This window comes from Nannospalax galili, unplaced genomic scaffold (genome assembly GCF_000622305.1).
Source record: "Nannospalax galili isolate Female #2095 unplaced genomic scaffold, S.galili_v1.0 scaffold792, whole genome shotgun sequence".
Classification (NCBI taxonomy): domain Eukaryota; kingdom Metazoa; phylum Chordata; class Mammalia; order Rodentia; family Spalacidae; genus Nannospalax; species Nannospalax galili.
This window is the reverse complement of record NW_008331036.1, coordinates 803,770-817,453: the sequence shown is the minus strand read 5'-3', so window position 1 is coordinate 817,453 and position 13,684 is coordinate 803,770. Positions and strand designations below refer to the sequence as shown.

Sequence of the window (13,684 nt, the reverse complement as noted above, 5' to 3'; positions counted from 1 at the left end):
AGCTCTTGGGGACCATGAAAAGGAACTGGGTTTTTCTGAATGAAAAGGATCAGGAAGCACTGGGGATTCTAGGCTAAGAGGTCAGTCTAGGGTCTGGGGTGCCAAAATAAAAATGGGCCAGTTCTCAGGCTAGGAGTAGAGATGGGGTGGGGGAGCTGGGAGGGTGAATTAGGCTGGGGGATTCAAGGCGTGGTAGGTGCTGCCAAACTTTCCCAGGAAAGATGCTGGCCCCGGGCCATAAATTTTGACTAAAAAAAAAAAAATCCAAAAGCAACGTCATGCTATTCTCAATGGATCAATTTATATGGGAACTATTTTGGGGTATTTTATTAGTGGTGATCATTAAAATGATGACTTAATTAAGTAGTGTCAGAAAAAACAATAACAGCAATCATGTTGGCTTGGTGTAGATTAAGAACTTATTGTAACTGAGTTAAAAATGAGATCTGAGCTTGAATTCAAGAATAGAAAGAAAATAGCTAGGATTGCTGAGATCTGAGTAAGGTTGTAAAGTACTTGACTACATCATGTCAGTATTTGATGTTTCTCTTTGATCATTGTATTGCAGTGATCAGTTATAAAGCTATAGATTATAAAGGACTTTCACCTCTATTCTATGATCATTGGAATATAATATGTATATACTTAATTTTACAGATGAATTATAAAGAAAATATATCTGTTGCTAAAACAAAGTAAATATAAATGATATTTTGAGCATCAGTCTCTTTGATTTCATCATCCATGCTAATATATATATTTCTCAAAAATGTTCAACAACATTTTTATACTATTTCTCATTTCCATTTTGGCCACTGAGAATTTCGGAGTTCAAGGCAACAGCTATTTTGTAAGATGTTTACCATTTCCCTTTTAAATTTTGAAGGGTCTGGCTTTTTTTTTTTTTTTGAACTTTGATTTATTTAGAAATATGTACTTATTTTTTTCTTAAAAAAGACTAAATATCTTCAGAGTTTTCTATAAAATTTGGGCAACCCTCAGTCAATATTTCTGTTAATATATTTCCTCTCTTCTCTCACACCCTTGTAGAAATGAAGTTAGAACTATATTTTCCAACTCTCTCTCTCTTAAAATGTTGTTATATTTTGTGGGCCTTGGAAAATGTGAGATTCATCTAGACTCTAGCCTCAATCTGTTTTTGAGTGTATCCATTCAATAGGTTCTATTGTACTTCATGTGTTTGCCTTTGAATCCATCCAGCTACATATTTTATCAACAGCTACATATTTTATGTCTAGCACTTTATACATAGACCATTTTATTTTTTTCAAGTTCTTGGTTTATATATTCAATTCACTTTTGCTCTTTGAGTCATTTAGGTCATTTTTCGTATTGTAGATGTGATTATTTTGACCTGAAGTGAATTCTGTTTTACCTGCAGTATTTAGAGTATTTGTGAATTTTTACTTTTTTATCCATAGTTCTTATTTGATAGCTTAAAGCTGTCAATCTGCACTTTGCTGGACTTTGACTTTGGGGATCACCTGAAATCTATTTTTCAGTTTCATCTCTTCAACAGAGATTTCAGTTTTTGTCATTCTATGGAGTTTTAACATTTTAAGGGCATTTAAGTTAACTTGTTGGCCAGGAATTACCCACACAATGCAGTTAGCTTAAAATCATATGCATACCCTCTCTATGGAAACACTGTTTACAAAATATTGTTACATTACACTCAAAATGGTAGTAGACAGAGCTTTCCTTTTGTTATTTTTCACAAGTAAACATTTTTTTTCATTCATGTTTCTTATGCTGCTGCTCTCTGAATGGACATTCTATTCAGGAGCCTTGGGGCCATCTTGTTTAATGAAAGGCTACATCCTTATCACCTATTCACTGTACAGTAGTCATCACATCTCAAACATTGTCTTAGTTCTAAGAACAGCTTCAGTCCTGCTATTTCTACATGAAGATACATGCCCAGATATGAGATCAAAGCTTACTTTGATCAATTTATAAAATGCTCTGCCACCACCCTATTTCTATAGTTACATACATATGTACACATACCTGATAATATGTATAATAAGTATGTAATACAAACTTCAAAATATACTACAGCATTGACTTTTTCTGTGTGCACACTCAAATACCATCACAAATATAACATTAACATTTTACTCTAGCTGTGTAATAATGTGCATTTTTATTTATATTTTCTTCTATCCTTTCATTGAATGGATTCATTTTATTGCCTATGTATTTCTATGTAAATTTAAAATATTACATTTTCCCTCCAGTACTGTAGCATGCCATTTTTATTTACACTTTTCCATTTTTATGTAAAATTTAAGTTAAATGAATTAAAATCCTAAGTACATTTTCTGAGTTTTGATAAAATGCATTATGAAATACTTTGTGAATTTGAATGATGTCCCTGTGTACAATGCTGTGTAATTTTCTCTGTTATCAATCCAGTGTTATTACATGTGCTGCCAAAGCAAGAACTTACATGCATTTTGAGAGAGAGAGGATGTACATGTGTTCTTTCTCTCTCTCTCTTTCTCTCTCTCTCTCTCTCTCTCTCTCTCTCTCTCTCTCCTTCTCATGTGTGTATCTGTGTGTTAGGGATTGGGATTGAACCTACAACTTTGAACATGATAAAATATACCTTTAAATCTCACTTTTCAAATTTTTATCTAAATTACTTGAGACTCCTTACATGAATACATTAAGTAATTTTTTTCACAGGTTGGAAAACTTTATAAAATTTTACATGTTAGTATATATTCAATGGAACCAGGGCAGCTAGCATGGACTTTTCATGATTACCTGTTGCTATAGAAAGCAGATCCTCTCCACAATAAAGTAAACAAAATATTGAAGCCCTTCAATTTTGGTGAGCTTTAAAAAGCATATATATATATATATTATATGTGTGTGTATTATAGAAATATATTATATACAATATATTATAGGAATTTCCACAAAAGAGATTGTTTTCAGCAACCACCTCATTTTACAGCATCCTTAGAGAATCTTTGGAAAATCACTTCGGGTATGTCTGAGGTTCCTCACTGTTTTGGTAACCTCAGGCCTGACATCTGGGAATCATAAGGCAATCATGCCTTTTTATTTTTGAACCAGTTCTCATAGCTGTATTTTCCTCCAGCTTCACAAAAAAGATTGGATCTCAAACTTGGATGCTCAGAAAACTGAGCCTGGGTTTTGGCTAGGAAGCAGAGCTTGGGAACTGTTGTCTGTTTTTGGACTTCATCCCTCAGAGCAAATATTCTCTCAGTTTTAAATAAGCAACAGTGGTGTTAATCTCACCCCATGTCTTAATTTGTTTTGGTGTAAATCCTTCAAGACCTTCAGCATATATATGTATATGTATATATATATTAATAATGTATCAAGGACCAAATAATATTAATATGCATTATAGATAAATTATTACTTTGCTACTGCAGTCATGAAATATTACCATAAACATAGCAGCTTAAAGCATCAAAAATGTATTACCTCACAGATTATGTGGTCCGGAAATGTGGGTAGGCTGGATGGTGTCCTCAGAGTAGGCTTCCCAAGACCATAATCAGTTTGTCAGCAGGGCGGATCCCTGATGGTGGACTCTGGGGAAAACTCTCCTTCCAAGTTCATTCAAGTTGATGGCCAAACTCAAGTTCTTGTAGTTCTAGGGCTAAAGTTCATGCTTTTGCTGGCTTCATCTGGGGGACAGCTTTTGCTTCTAAAGGCTGCCCTATTTCTTCTAGTTTTGCCTAGGTGACACCCTCAATTTGCCTCTTTTAATTTTGTCGACCATCCTTCCATCTTGATATCATCAAAAACACTTACTATGCCTGGAACGCACTTTAAGTGCTCTTATGCTAATGGCTTATGATTTTAGGATACTCTGTGATTTTCCCTTTTCTTCAATACCTTATCTATATAAGCCAGTCTTATTAGTGCATACTGCTTAGCATCATTTCAGTGATATATAATGTTCTATTATATGCACATATGCAATTGAATAGTTATATATTCTATTCATTGAACGCTGTATTATTTGTGTTATTTTAGATGTTTACTAATTTTCTTCTAATAAAATGTCATTGAGATGTTCACAAATATTTTCTCACTAATTATATCAATATCTTTAGTACATAATTCAGAAAAGGAATTCCTGAATGAAAAGTCATGAGCTTATTCAGTTTTGCAAGATAAGAGCAAATTATTACTCATAGTAATGGGTAGGAATTATGCATCATGAGTACCAATAGACCAATATCTTTGCTGACCTCATATTGTTGATCTCTTATTTTCACAACTATCAATAATAAAATCCTTTAAATTTTGTCTTAAACATATAGCATATCTAATCTATCAACTTGGTGCCAAAACACTGATTTTTATATTTCAACCCTCATCACAAACTGCCTTGCTAATTATCTAGCTGTTTCATTCAACATAAATATCAATCAATAGAGCTTGAAAATCATATCAGATCATTATCCTTTTGACATTCCTTATGGCTTTTACAAGGCACTTAACACCGGTCTTTTATGGCCCCAAATGATACGTATTGCCTTCCTGTTAAATTCTGCCTCTGCCTCCTTGGATTTGCTACGGTCTCCCCGACCACTGGAGCTTGGCTCTGGCTGCAGTTCTCCCCTTACTACCTTTGGTTTTGTCAGTATCACAATGTACATCAGTTATCTTGACTTTTTGCTTCAGGTATTAGCTAACGTTTTGCTTCTCATTGGATTGTTTCCACTGTGTTCTATCTCCAACCACCCCTCTGCCATTGTGCTTTTCTCATGCTATAACAAGTAGGATTGGTTTTCGTTTGTTAAATATTTTCCTAAGTTCCATGAAGAAATCTCATTCAACATACTGTTTTCCTTTATATTCCAAATACTGGGACAGTCTCAAAATTCTTCTTTTACTCCTTGAACCTTTAAGTCAGTACTAAAAATGAGGGTTTTCTGTGATTGCACCTTTGCTAGAAAATACATAGGTTTCAATTGTTTATTTTTACAAAAACGTATTTATTATTTTTATTTTACATGTGTGAATGTATTGCCTTCACGTATGTAAGTGCAATGTGTCATGCAATGCCCGTGGAAAGTTACAAGAGGGTGTCAGTTCCCCTGAAACTGGAGTTAAGAAAGATTGACAGCCACAACGTGGGTGCTGGAAATAAACCTGGGTCCTCTACAAAAGCAGTCAGTGTTCAACCATGGAGCTGTCTCTTCAGCCTCCAAAGAGGAAAATGTATGTCCTAGGCTGCCCATGAACTTGAGATCATCCTGCCTCTGCCTCTTCAGCATATCTTAATGGCATTTGTCACCACAACCAGCTCAATTGCTTATATTTAAACATACCACATTTAACCAGGCCTGGTGGCAGATGCCTTTAATCCTAGCATTCTCAGAATGGAGAGATGGGCAGATCTCTGTGATAGATCTCTGTGATAGATGAATATATTTCTGTAGCCAATCAGAGCTACACAGTAAGGTCCTGTCTCAAAAATGTCTTATTGTATTTAAATATTTGTATGTTTAATATTTGCATGTTTAAACATTTGTATGTATACATCATTAAATTTGATGTCCAGGAAGGTGAAAATATTTGTCTTTATATGAAGTAGTTCAACAACTTCAAAATAAAGTTAAGTGTGATAGGGGTTGCTTTGTTAGAATGCACTGTTAAAATATGTTGACAGTCTGTTTAGGAAATTTGTCATGGATATGTCTACACTGATTTAGTAATTTAAATAGCAAATGTGAAAGTGATTATAAGGCAATTTCTCTCTTTTTTTTCAGTCTTTTTGAGACAGGGTCTCCCTGTAGCCCCAGCTGTCCTGGAACTCACTATGTAGACCAGGCTGGCCTTGAACTCACAGAGATCTGCCTGCCTCTGTCTCCCAAGTGCTGGGATTAAAGACATGTGCCACCACTCCTGGCAGCAATTTCTCTTTTATAGATTTCCATGATTAATTAACCAATCTATTATACTTGGAATTGACATGCTTTTCATATAAAAGAGTGTTTTTAACAATATACACTGCTATTTAAAGCTATAGCTCTACTTCTACTACTAGGATTATCTCTGGAGTCCTAATTTGTCAGACATTGTGTTAAAGGCTCTGTGTGTTACTTTTTAGCTTTCTCCACAATCCCATGAATGAATCCCTATTGTTAGAAGGCCAGAGCCAGAGCAAGATGTGGTGGTATACATCTGCAATCTGGGATAGGAAGACCACAACATTGAGGCTAGCCCTAGCTACAGAACAATATCCTATCTCCAAATATGCCAAAAGTTCAATAGCTACAAATGATGGGACTGAGGCTTGATCTTGGAGCTATATTACTCTAAAGTCTACACTTGTAAACACTATGTTTGTCTAAGTTCTTTAGTTAGCCTTTAAACTACCAAAGTCATTATTTGAGAGCTACTAAACATTAGTACCCTGCAACTGTCATCCTATGTCTTGTCTTTATGATAGATTTTCATGCAATAGGAAATTAGAGCATGAAATAGCACTAAAATATGCGTGGATATTGAACATACAGGAAATGGCTTGGTAGGAACAGAGGGACAAAAGGATAAAAACATTGATCTTCAACCTTGAAAAGCGTGATAAACTGAAGTTGTTTGGGGAAGAACGGTTCCTTCAGAGTGAGCTAGTGCATCAAGTACTAGATGATACAAACGATAGCTTTGGAAAATATAGTCCACGGTGATACTCCAAATCGTAAGAAATAATCTGTAGTGTATAAGGAGGGTCTCAAGAAAGATTTCCATGCTGTTTTTTAAATGAAAATGTGCCTGGATTAAACTCTAGTTTAAGCAATTTTGAGAGAATAGTGGGGAAAAAAAAGCATCTGAATCTATTACAAGTAGAAACAGTCTTTATAGGAAGTCTTTCTATTTAGAGTGCAAGGTAGGGGTGCATTAGTTCTTAAACAGCTTCAGTGTACTCAAATGCACATACATACACTCAAATAGTAAGACACTAGCTGTATCTTTAAGCAATTCTAGGACATTGGACAGGACCTAATTCCATTTTCCATCATTGCTTAATTTGAGTCTCTTTTTCTTTTCCAAACTGAATAAATACTTCAGTCCTGGAAGGTCACATGTTTATAACACAAGAATCTGCATCTCCCTCTTACTGGCTAGCCATATTCCCCTAGTAGGGTTTATCTTGGCCATATTGGCTTCAAAAGGGTGGGGCTCATGTGTAGTTCCTCTTAGCTTTTGATCTCCCATTTTTCTTGCAAATTTCTGCCTTGTTCTTAATTGTTTAAGCTGTGAAAAGTTTATTTTCTGCCAACATGGAAAGTACAGCAGACACACGCAAATAATGGAACATTTTATCCCACTGCCAACCTGGACATCATGTACATCTTGGATTCAGTGTTATGCAAGTAACAGACCATAGGCATGTGTTCCAACAAGGGAGCCAGGAAGAACTTCCCTCCAGCCCTGGAAAAGGAGCCCTAGGTTTGTACCAACCAACAGTTACTGTTAGAAAAAAAGAACCAAAATGTGAACTGAATTATATAGCCCTGGAATATATGTCTTGAAATGGTTAAGGCAACTCGAATAACAGCAGAATGGTGCCTGTTTCTCCACTTTATATCCTTATAGATGTCCTGTCTCCTTTAGCCCCAGATAGCTTTTTGGGTACCTGTCTTTCTAGGTCAAAGTCTGAAAGTTTGAAAGAGAGAATACATGCAGTTTGACTTGCCCACTCATCTTTATCTAGATAGTAGTCCATGGGGACTATTGTATGTGCATATCACCCCAAAATGATCACAAGTAAAGGCACATTTATTTTAGATTGGAGAAAGGAGACATCCTATTTCAAATGCAAAAAATAACCTCAGCAGTTGGAAGAGAGGGACAGAAGGATCAAGAGTTCAAGGTCACCTTAGCTGTATTTTGAGATTCAGGCCAAATGTGGCTAGATAAGACACTGTCTCAAAAAAAGCAAACAAAATAAACAAATAAATAAAATTTGACATTTTTATAGTTTATTCATAAGGAAATGAAGATCAAGAATGTTAAGTATTTTCCCTGAGATAATATTAAGTAGTAAGCTGACTCAGCTACATCTGACCTCATATGGGTATTGCTTCTATCATGAGTGTGTCTCATTGGTGCGTACAGAGAATACCGTTAAGTACAAATACATAATTTCTCATTATGTATGGACTAGATGGAACTAGTCTTTGGTAGTTGTATAAGACATTATTTAATGCAAAATCAGAATCCTGGGAACTTCAGCCCCTTGCTTCCTTCCTCAGTCTCATCTATCCACCCGCTCTGCCTCCCTCCCTTCCTCCCTCCCTCTCTCCCTCCCTTTTTCCCTTCCTTTTATACCTTATTATTTTTATGAATTTTATGAAAAAATTACCTAGATAGCATACATATACACATTAGAAATGACGTGTTCTTTGCATACAGTGTTTACCACCCTCTGTTCTCTGTTCTCTTCCCATCCCTCTGTAGCAGTGAGCGCAAATGTGTTTTGAGTTCTGAACAGATTTTTCATGTACTTCTTTGACCTTCTAGCTGAGCTCCCAACCATCTTGTTCTCCTTCATTTAAAACTGAACCCAGGATTTCCACTTGGTTCATTTTTTTATATTATATATTTTTAACATTTCTTTTACTTTTTACTTAGCTCTATTTTATTGCTATCAATAAAAATTTCTAGCATGCTTTCCAGGCCTAGGAATTTATGTAACTTTGATAGTCCCAAGGCCCCTACAGACCTATGCTGTATGACTGAAGGTGTGCGTTAATTCTTTTCTTCATTTATTTGGTTTTCAGGTTGTTAATGATTAAGTTACATCATTGAAGAAAGAAAACTTTAATGGCATAACTTAACTATTCTAAGAGTTTCAGAAACACATTTTGTCAATATTGTAAGAATTGCTATCATAACATAATTGAGCATATTCCTGAGAAATATGTAATACTGGAAGTAGGATTTCTACCAAAACCCACTAGTACATATTTTCCTTGTGATATAGCCCTTTTATCACTTTCATAAAAAGCAGAGTGAATGCTTGCTATATTTTATCATTGAAAGAATATTATCCATAATAACAGATGACATATAAAAATTAAACATATATAAAATGCAGCAAGAATTTAACCATATGGCTCAATTTTGTTATTGTTTTGAGTTATTGATTTATAAAATTGAATAAATCAAAAGAATATATGAAGACAACTTAATATGAAACATTATTTAATATGTAAGTGAACAAAATTAATGAAATAATAATACTAGAGAAACTGTATTGCTGTCTGTTGTTTCCTGGTTGATGTAACTAATAAACATAGGCTTTGTTATAGCATTTGTGGCAGAGACGTTTCCCACTTGAGTAGATTTATGTTTTTGCTGCTTTACATAAAATACAGGGATTCATTTTTACCAGTTTAATGCAATGACTCAATTCAACTTTCCTACTTAAATATCTTTGGAAATTCCATGTATTTTATTACCTTTATAAGATGATGGAAGCACCCCATTTTCATCCTTATTTGATTTTTTTTTGTAATAAAGGTAAATGGCACATGATATAACCGATGCTCTAGCGGCACATGCCAAATAGTCACTTCACTAATGTGTTTGAGTCAGGCTTCATAAGAACAGGGGAGTCTGACATTGTGATGGTGAGTACTGACGGTCACCTTGACAGAATCTGGAATGTCCTAGGCGACAAGCCTCCAGGCATGTCTGTGAAGAATTATCTAGATTACATTAGCCTCATATCCCTCTGAGAGATCATCCTAACTCTGTTAACTGAGGTGGGTAAACATGCCCTAAAGGAGTCCAACAAGACACCTTTGCTTAGACTCCAGTTCCTAAACTGTATATAATGGAAGAAGCTAACTGAACATAAGCAATCATCTTTCAGCTTCCTAATTGCAGGTGCAACTTGGGAAGCTGCTTCAAGTTCCTACAGCTATGACTTCTCCAACATGAAGGACTATATTCTTGAACAGTTGGGACCCATATAGGGGAAAGATAACCATATTTCTTTATTGACAAATGAATCCTTTTACTATCACAATTATTAATAATTACAAAATTGAAAATAATTAGCTAATAGTCTTGTATGTTCTATGAGAAATTGATTTATGTGTTTGTCTGAACCTTATCCCTCCCCTCCATAGCAAAATGATGATAGGTAAACTGATGTCGTTGAACGTTTGGGCCCAGAATGGTATAGGTAGCTAGATTTCTGAAGTGAATTACTTTGGGCTTATAGAATATTTCAATCTCTGATCAACGTGCATGGAAAATAATATAAAAAACTGGTTAAGCTGGGCATGGTGGCTCGCTCCTGTAGTCCCAGCACTTGGGAGGCAGAACCAGGTGGATCTCTGCATGTTCAAGGCCAGCCTGGTCTACATAGTGAGCTCCAGAACAGCTGGGGCTACAGGGAGACCCTGCTTCAAAAAGAGAAAAAAAATGGTTAAAAATGAAACTGAACTATTCAGTGATCCTTTGTTTAGTTATCCAAAATCGAAAACAAAACTAAAACACCATAATTCTGCATTAAATCATGTATTGCTATCTATAAATGTGAGTCATTATTTCTCAGCCTTTTGGCTAAGATCAAGTATAGTATCTGTTCTTATCAGTTTAATGTAAATGTCTGAGTTGTACTAAATTTGCCCCTTGATAACTGAAGAGCACTGAACAAGAGAATAGTTAATTATGTCTTGTTATTGAATATGTCCTTTTTACATCAGTTTGTTAAATCAAGGTAGAAAGTGTAAATTTTGTTCATTTTTGAGTCAGGATATTTGAATTTTTCTATTGAGGGATTTTGGAGTTCTTCATATTTTCTGAGCATTACCTCACTACCAAATGTACAGTTACTAAGGCTTTATTCTTTAAAGTGTTTCTTTACACTGTTACATTCTTTGCTGTGTGGAAACAATGCAATTTGGTGCAATCCCATTTTGCTTTGTTTTCTCTGATTTTTAGTATTGTCCAAACTATCCTTGCCTGTTGCAGTGTCCTACACTATGTTTCCTACAGTTTTGTCATTGTTTTTGGTCTCAAAGTCTTTCACCAATTTCTAATTGATTTTTATAAATGGTGAAAGATAAGGTCTTCTCTCTCTTGTGCTCTCCCTCGCTTGCTTGGTTGCTCTTGTTCTTGCTCTTGCTCTCTCTCTCACTCTCACTCTCTCCTCACTCTCCTTAATCTGAATACCAGCTCTTCTGCATGTATTCAGTTTTCTTTTTAAAAAATATTTTATTTATATTTTTATTTTATGTGTATGAGTGTAATACCTGCATGTATATAAGTTCACCCATGTGTGCAATGCCCATGAAGGTCAGAAGAGGGAATCAGATGTCCTAGAACTGGAGTTACAAATGGTTCCTAACTGCCATGAGAGTGCTGGTACTCAAACTCAGTCTTCTACAAGAGCAGCCAGTACTCGTAACCACTGAGCTATCTTTCCAGCCTAATATCCAGTTTTCTTACCAGAATTTATTGAGAAGACTCTCCTCTCTGCAATGCATGCTCTTGGGTATTGGTTGAAAATCAGTTGGCTGTCAATGTGTGCTTTTTCTGGAGTTTCTATCCTGTCCCATTGCTGTCTGTATGCGTTTTGTACAAATTCAGGATTAAAAACTGGTAAAGCCATTTTTTCCTGTCCAAGTATTCACTGGGCCTGCCCTGATTTAGTTCCTGAGATATAGCAAGTTCCATGATACGGCACTACATTAAAATGACAATTCATCAAAAGAAGATGCATATATAGACAACAGATGTATGAATAAATGCTCCACATTACAGTCATCAGGGAAATGTGATCCTAAACCACAATGAGGTACCAACTTATTCCAGTTAGAATGAATGACACAAAAACTAACAACCCCTGGTAAAAATGTGGAGTAAAGGGAGGCATTGTACACCATTCAGCAGGGCAAGTTAGTATGGCCACTAACGAAAAATGATGGAGATTCCTCCAAAAATTACAAATAGAGTTACTATATGATATATCTACTTCATGCAGAAAGTACAATAGTCATGAGAACACGGTATGTCAAAGAGAGATGGCTACCCCAGATTTATTTCAGCACTATTCATAACAACCAAGGAAAGGAAACAAGGTATGTCAAGAAAATGATGAGGAAAATTCCAGATGCAGTATGGAAGCCTATTCGATCATACAAAAGAATTAAGTCTTTTCATTTGCTAATGTCAAATCATACTGGTGATCTTTGTATTAATTGAAATATACTAAATAGAAAAGGCCACATTCTCTCTCTGTTGTGTGTCATATGAAAAGGGCTTTTTCTTAAAATTAACATAGAGTTTGGGAAATGGGCAGGAGGCCCCAACCTTAACCAAGAAACTACTGGCAGCTGATCACTGCTGCGTGAGGCAGAGTTAGTTTTCTTTAAGGGAATGACACTGGATGGGCTGACCAGGCTCCAGTGGATGAACTCACACTGAGGGACATCTGGGTTCACAAACTTGACTTGGTAGATCTTAATATATATCACAGAATATATGAAATCCTGTGGGCAGGCTATGGGGGTACAGCTAGGGGAGAATTCTAAATATTATTAAGATCTATTTCATGAAATGCAAAATAATTCAATAAAAATATACATTGAAGAAAAAAAGAAAAAAATTCTTTGGTCTCTTGGAAGTTGAGAGTGGACTGGCGGTTACCAACAGCTGCAAAGACTGAGGTGTGAGCGATGGGGAAAAGTTATTGATGTGTATTATGTTTCAGTTAAATAAGAGAAAAAAGGTACCGATATGCCATTGGCTGTGGAGGATAGTAACAAATTTTACACTTCAGAAAGATTTTTCTTGACTACACAATAGATGCTTATACCAAAATGTCATGTATCTAATTAATATATACATTTTTGGTTTATCATTTAGAAGCAAAATAAGCAAATTAAACTAAAAAAAGAAAATGAAATCCAGGACATCCTTTGAACTCATGATTTGAGTTCCCATGCTGTGAAATATGACTCTTGTTGACATACTTTTTGGCACCTTTTGCTTTTCTTCTTTTAAGTGCCCCCTCTGCCTTCAAAACCCTTCTTTCTCTTATTTATTTTTTTGTTCTTTGCTTTCCATTCTTTTCTTTATTTACCCTCTTTGTCATTTAATTATTTTTTCTGAAATGCAAAATGTCAGTAGAATACCATGTGAAGACAAATATGCTTTTTTGTTTGTTTTCCTGTGCAAAAATCTGCCATTTGGGAGTTGCAGGTGAAATGAACAAATCATATTCTCCCAACAATCAAGATTATCTGTTGTCTATTTAAATATATCTTAAACTTTTGTGCATATTATTATTAATAAAGAAGCTCCCTTTTAAAGGTAATGAAAACTATTTAAAATGAACAAAGATACTGGATTTTTACTCTTTCTTCTAAGCTTACTGGTTCATCATCTTTCCAGCCCTTTAAAGGGAAATGTTCTTATGATCCATTCTCAGTAACATATTTCATTCCATGGAAGCCCAACACTTAGGTTTGAGAGATTTCTATATCCAAAGAAAATAACTAAAATGAGGTGCTGTCAACACTTCTAAGAAATGGAATTTGTGTGTTTTCTCTTTGACATGTCTCCTTGGGAATCCAGCCAGCCTGATAAACTGTGCAATGCATTATCTATGCTGTGTTCCAGGAGAGATACTGAATATGGT

At 35.3% G+C, this 13,684-nt stretch overlaps 1 pseudogene; it reads left to right on the top strand.

The window, feature by feature from the left end:
* Positions 1-10,582: 10,582 nt before the first annotated feature.
* On the top strand, positions 10,583-10,734 carry LOC115068119 (annotated as a pseudogene).
* The last annotated feature ends 2,950 nt before the right edge of the window (positions 10,735-13,684 follow it).